Source organism: Hippocampus comes, unplaced genomic scaffold (assembly GCF_001891065.2).
Source record: "Hippocampus comes isolate QL1 unplaced genomic scaffold, H_comes_QL1_v1.1 scaffold376, whole genome shotgun sequence".
Classification (NCBI taxonomy): Eukaryota; Metazoa; Chordata; class Actinopteri; order Syngnathiformes; family Syngnathidae; genus Hippocampus; species Hippocampus comes.
Genome location: NW_017805507.1, coordinates 225,170 through 232,268, shown reverse-complemented (window position 1 = coordinate 232,268; position 7,099 = coordinate 225,170).

The following is a 7,099-nucleotide window of genomic DNA, read 5'->3' as shown; positions in this document are numbered from 1 at the left end:
GTCAGGTCTAATGGGCAATGATGACTCCTCGGACCCTTTGAGTGCTGCGAGAAGCCCCCCACACCCAGCCCCCTCCTTCCCAATCCACCAACCCACCCGTCCACCTCCTCCCAGCTCCTGCTCAATTACACGGCAGGCGTCTCAGTCTTTGCCTGGTCAATTACTGGCCGGCCCCAGCATTTACTGTCACCCGCACACAGGTTGCAAGATAATCAGTGTCTGAAATGGCCCCGTATTCAGATTAGTCAGTCAAGCTGAAGGCGGGAAGGTGGGAGGAGGTGCCGAAGCGATCCGGGACACCTATCAATCTCAATCGGACTTCAGCACTTGGGGAGGGGGAGGGCTGATACATTTTTAGTAGGATGATAACATTTCGGTCGAGAGATGTTTTTTGACGGATTCCGTCCTTGAGTCTCTTCTTAATGCAGGCTCTGTAGGGTTGAAGTCTGGAGATGGACTTTAGGTAAGAGGTCCCTGCACCGCATCGGTTTTTGTTCATTTTAAGGGTGGTTACTATCTTGAGTCAGGTGAAATCTCGCGTGCTCTTATCGGGTGTAAGTCCAAAGTGGTCACTCCGGCCTCTGTCAGTTCGATGCTATTTTTCTGTTTTATGTTCCGCAACAGTAATCTAAACTGATTTTTGGGGAAAGGAGCGGGACACCCCCTGAACTGGTCGCCAGTCAATGACGGGGCACGTTTTGAAGTCAATAACAAAAGGTTGACTCTATCATGAGAAAAGTGACCCCTTGAGTTGTATTTCGAAGGTGTGAGGAATCCGTCTTTGTCGGTTCCACTCTTTGTTAAAGCGGAGACAACCTTCACGATGCATGCTGGGATACTCACCCATTCATTTCGTCTGGGGCTTCTCGTATTCCATCTCCTTCCTCTTACCTGTGCTGACACTTGACCTGACCAAGGGAATTAATCATCCTTGACCCCCAGGAACAATTACCTATCATTACCCACTCAGAATCGGGGTGGTGGGGGGGAGACATGCGTAACAATAGCACAACATGAAAAGTTGGCGGAGGCGGCCCTAATGGAGTCCCGCGATGTTCCCCGTCTCTTCGGCAGTCGGGGTCGACTAACCTTCAAGTCGCTGTCACTGCGCACAAAGCCAAAGTACAAAGGAGCTCGTTGTTCACCTGACCTCTCCGGAGATGAGGTGAAGGGACACTTGCCTAAGTTGGGAGCACTCGGACGTTTTAAGAGTTGACCTGGAATCAAGGTTGTTCCTGTTTAGTCACCAAGTGTCTTGATTTCCGAAAGTACAAAGGAGCTCGTTGTTCACCTGACCTCTCTGGAGACGAGATGAAGGGACACTTGCCCAAGTTGGGAGCACTCGGCCGTTTTAAGAGTTGACCTGGAATCAAGGTTGTTCCCGTTTAGTCACCAAGTGTCTTGATTTACAAAGATTCCAAATGTTGGTTGCCAAATTGCATTGCGATGCGCCGATTGTCAGCATGCCCATATTTGGAAGTGACGGATGAAATCATTCCGCCAGCTTGTCTGACGTCACAGCGCCGTTACTCTTGACTAGAATATTTTTCAATTTGAAACAAAATGCATTCTTATTTTCATTATAACAACACCAAGATACGGATGCTATTCATTTGCCCATCTATGGCATTTTGCGCTCATTGTTAGCATTAAACTAAGTGGACTGTATGGCGCAGCTTTGTGGCTGTTTTACAAACATACCGTTTTGTGTTTAGCTTGGCAGTCAACTTCGACTTGCAGTGGCCATCAACAGCTCAAAGCTTTTTTTTTTTTTTTTTTTTAAGATCTGTTCACTGACAAATTGCTGATTTTTGTAAAATGGCTAGCGTGATACAGTATCTTTAAAAACTTGGAAGTGGGGTCACTCGTATCTCAAGGCACCGTTCACTGTACTTTAAATGACGGGAAAAAAAATGCATTTGAGTTCTCAGTGGTCCCAAATGTCAAATCCATGAAGAAAAATCGTTCAAGACATTTCCCTTGAGCGACGAGCGCATTTACGCTTGAGCTTCTGTCCTCGACGTCGTGTTTGGGCCTACAGGAAGATTGAACTCCACATAGTTCTCCTGTCTTTTGTGCTCATTCAATGCGTGCTCTTCATGGAGCCGTCTGCAGTGAAAAGTCCTCGTGTTCACTGACCTTTCCTCTGGCGCACAATGAGGCGGCGACAATGACCACCAGCAGGGTTAATTACCCACAATTATGGGCCAACATTGTCGCCCTCATGCTTTTTTTTTTTTTTTTTTTTTTTTTTTTTTTTTTTTTTTTTTTTTTTTTTTTTTTTTTTTTTTTTTTTTTTTTTTTTTTTTTTTTTTTTTTTTTTTTTTTTTTTTTTTTTTTTTTTGTCGTAACCCAAGCCCCCATTCGCCCAGGGTTCATTATGACGTCTGTTGTCCTACCTACGTCCAGGTATACACACAACGCGGCTCAGCTCCTTCCGGCCGTTTCACTCCACCACCGTATGTGTCTGCGCGTGTCTGTGTGTGTGTTTAATTACTGTTAGTTAAGTCATCAAAAAACATTGCACATTTCACCAAATGCTTAACTGGTAAGTGGTAATGGACCACTCCCGAGAGGTTTGTGGTTGAAGCAAGTGGTGCCGGATTTGTGATGAGGTCATACAAAGTGATTTCGGGAGAGTGAATTGGAGTCTGGGTCAGTCATTGTCATATGGTTTGATTCATAACTGTGACTAAAAGCCACACTGAATGTGAGTTTTGAAAATCATTTGATTTTACTGGTATGAGTATGAAGAATTCGTAGCAGTAGTTCATTAATTCACAAGGTAATAATTGTTTCTCAGGAGAAAAAAAAACGTTTTTTCACGCTTTTAATGCTAAAATGTCTTGACCCTCATGCATCCCAAAATTTTCACAAACCGCAACGTGTTCTGAAGATTTTCTGTTCCTACGCCTGTTTATATTGAGGCCATTCCAAAGTCAACCACCAGATGGCGGTACCCATGTTTAGTTTGAGACGATGAATATTTAAGAAGAAGAGCAAAAGGGGATTTCAGCTCAGCCTCGTTTTGGTTGAAAATGATTGAACCTCATCTGCTGTAATCCTGCTTTTTACGCCGACACAAAGCAATAGGTTTAGGTCCATTTTATAATGCACGTCTTTCAAATTATCAATTTATCTGAATTAATTTTTCAGTCAATTTTGTGTGTGTGTGTGTGTGTGTGTGTGTGTGTGTGTGTATTCGGACATCCCATTAATATAAAAATGTAATTTATATACATATAGTGAATGTCTTAACGTCTTATTTCTTTGTAGTGTGCTTGTATGCAATTGTTGGTTGTTGATGTTGGCGTAGCAGAGTAACAGAAGGTGCGTCGCTTATGGATAATGGCGTCTGTAGCTTTGACGCATAATGTCATAATTTGTTCATTGTGTGTGTGTGTGTACAAAACGGTGCCGGCACTAGCAGACACGTTCCCGTCGCTCTGGAAACTTGATCTTTCTGCGAGAACATCAAGAGACCATCTGTGAGGAAACATGGCAGGATACACTTTGCCTTGCAGGCTCTCTCTAACATCCACGGACCTGCTGTGTGTGAATGTGTGAGTGTGCATGTGTGTAAGTGTGTGTGTTTTCCATTGATGTCAAAGCCTATTTTCTGGTGTCAAAGGACAGCCATTGCCAGCTCCTGTCCTTTAGATCTATAGACAGATGGGGCTATTATGGTCAGAAAGCCCCCCCTTTGGCATTGTTTGCCCTGAGCCGGTGATGAAATATTGATGGAAAAATAGAAATATTTTGCCTGCTGCACCATGTTGGAGGTTAATGAGTGTGAAGACTTTGCCGTCTCCTGTTACAACAAGATGTAGCAAAACGACCACCGCCATCATCGACAATAGGAGTCTGCGGGAATCAATAAACTTTCAACACTGGATTGGGTTACAGAGCTGTGATTGATGTGCTGTATTGCTGTGTGTGTGTGTGTGTTTTATATATATATATTTATATATATATATATAATGTAATATATGTCAGCTATCAAGTCTTAGTTTCTGGATGATAGATTTTTATTTGACCATTTAATGCTATTGGTTTTTAATTTTAAAATGTAAAAACAATTTGCAGTGTTTTTTTTCGGGGTCCTGGAACAAATTTGTGGCATTTCTACAGAAGCGCGGATAGCTGGCACGTCCCAAAAAATAAAGTTCAATATCACCTTATAATGTGATAAATGTTTGACATGATCATGTGATGAATGTCATCATGAGAAGTTTCAGGTTTTAACGATAAGATTCCACGCGATAATGTAATAACGAGAAATGATTCATGTTTCAACATGATAAAATGTTAAACCTGTTAAAATGCAACAACTTTGACTCGTGCTTTTGGCAAAACTAAATGAAGCGATTCATGCCGCTTCAAGTCACTGGCAGGGGGTCATCTATAGGTTTGTGTCTTCTTTTTAAATTTTAAATCTTTTTCTATGTGGCATTATTATTATTATTATTATTATTATGACAGTATTCTTGCAAAGCAACATCGTAACACAGAATGGGCTCGGACTCTGACCTGAGCCAAGTCAAATCACGTATGATCACGCTAGCACATGCGCAAGTAGTGAAGTCTTGTGACCTACCAGTGTCCGGCCTTAGCTTCTGTATAAGAGTGTGTCAAGTTGCCGAAATATCCCCCCCCTCCCCCCCAAAAACACATCTTTGACATATGGCGGCGATTAAACGTGCTACATTTCAAACCTGTTGAATTTAGACCGTGAAAAGAAACCTGATTGTGTTCCAACATCAACAGCAAATGAAAAAGTCATACAAAAGCTTTGTTCTTTTAAAAAAAATGCTTTCACTGTATCGACGCCTTACTATGGAGCCCCCCACCCATTAGCACCCCACCACCCCTTCACCTCCAGCTCCCAGATACCCCGGGGGGCAGCAGTGTGTAATGCGGCATGTTGATCTCCCAATCAATAGATTTATCCCTCTCATTTGCTTGCGCCTCTCCCCCTTTTGCATTCGACTGTTGGAGAAGAGCGAGGGAGGGGCCCCACTGCTGGGGTTTGTCTCCTGGCACAAGTCCTTTAAACTCTTCGATCCGTGGCTGTGATGTAGTGAACCCACGTGGGGGGGGGGGGGGATGTCGGAGGATGCTCTCAGTCGCTCCCTTTGGATGTCGTTAATGTTTAATGTCGTTGGTTATTTGCTTGTTTGCTCGTGTGTGTTGTTGTGATGGATGGGGGCAGGGGGGTTGCTCTCGCTTCTCCAGATCGCTGGCAACTTTTCAGGCCGTCGGGTCTTGCCCGGGTGTTTAAGCGCGCCAGGCCCATGCTACATTAGCAGAGCGTTCTAAGCTGACATGCAGAAGCTGTCGGATTTGGGTCTGTCTGTCCATCCAGCATACCTGTCAACTCATACGGTTTAGCCATAGTTCATACGGATTTTGCTGTGAATCTTACGTATATGGCCATATCGCACAAATCATACGGATTCTGAAAATTTCCGTTTTTTTTTTTTCCCCCCCCCTAACAGGTAGTTCCTTTTGCTTTTGCCCAGAATGGTGCTAGTCTACTCGAATGCTTTCATTTCCGGTAACTTTCCAGTAAATGATGTGGTTCCTAGTTGAAAACTGCAGAGTATTCATTGCATACCTCGGTAGTGTACAAGCAAGTTCTACAAGGAAACAAATATATCATTCATATTTCGTGGGGTTTTTTTCTGCCGTTATTTTGACATATAAAATGCTTTGGTATGTTATAAGGATTTTTTTGGTAGTTTATACAGGTTGGCACTCCGAAAAGTTGACAGGTATGATCCAGCCATCCAACTCTCCCACCTGTCCAGCTAAACATACATTCCTATCCATCTATTATGCTTCCGTTGGTCATCCGTCCATCCATTCTTCCACCTATCCGTACATCCCGTCTATGTCTGCCCCCCTGCCAAGCTCATCACCGCACGTTTCTTTCCGGCTAATGTTCGGCTTCGTACGGCAGCTCTTGTTTTCGGTAGCCCGTTGCGAAGAATTACCTGTAACAACCACAAATGAAAAATAAATAAATAAATAACCAAATGACTCACACGGACTTCTTTTGTCATCTCCCGGTGCAAAGGACTCACAAACACCATTTAGCTATTATTTCCTCTCAGGCAAACGTTTATTGGAAGAAATTTGACGCTGCGCTGAAGAAGAGAATAGGCCTCGGGGGGAGGGGAGGGAGGGGTAGGGTGGGACAAATAGTGGAAAACATCCGTCATTTTCACCGCGGGGTCCCGGGTAATTGAGTCATTTAAAATACAGATACACAAGTGGATCAAAGAAAAGTGGCTCGAGGAGCTATGGAGGAGGGGTACGACGTAGAAGGAAAAAAGGACGAAAAACAAGTCGGTGCATGACTGCCACGACTGGGCAAAACGCAACTGTTTACCCTTGCCAGCTATCAACGATCTCCCGAATGCATCGGTGTCAAACTTGTGGCCCAGGACCACAAATCCAGCCCGCAAAAACACTTTTAGCTGCAGAGTTTTTCCAAATGTAACCAAAAAAAAAAAAACCCAAAACACTCAAATATAATACTCTAAGATGTATTGTTTGTAAATATGTAGTGGATGACATACATACACACACACACACACACACACACACACACACACACATATATATATATATATCCTGCTTAGACGATAAATAATGTGTAAATGCACAGTCAGGTGGGAGTGCTTGGATACCTCTGAGCCTCTGAGGTCTCTGCATGAAACTTTATCCGTTTCATGTTTCCTGCCTTTCGAAAAGGATGCCCTTCGCAGAACGGCATCAATTATCAAGCAATTACAGTTTCATGTGGCCTCTTCCTTCCATATTGAGAAGGAGGGGGAAGAGGGAGGGGGGGGGGAAACCTGTGGGCAAATGTTGAGGTTTCATTTGTTGTGCTTGGGGGTGTGTGTGTGTGTGTGTGTGTGTGTGTGTGTGTGTGTGTGTGTGTGTGTGTGTGTGAGACATATGATCTACAGTCACACACAACATCCTAATGTACTGATTGACTGTCAGGACTCCAGGAGCTCACGCACCTGATTTCATCTTGGGGGATTACTATATACTGTAAAAAAATAAATAACAATCTGTGGTCTAGCAC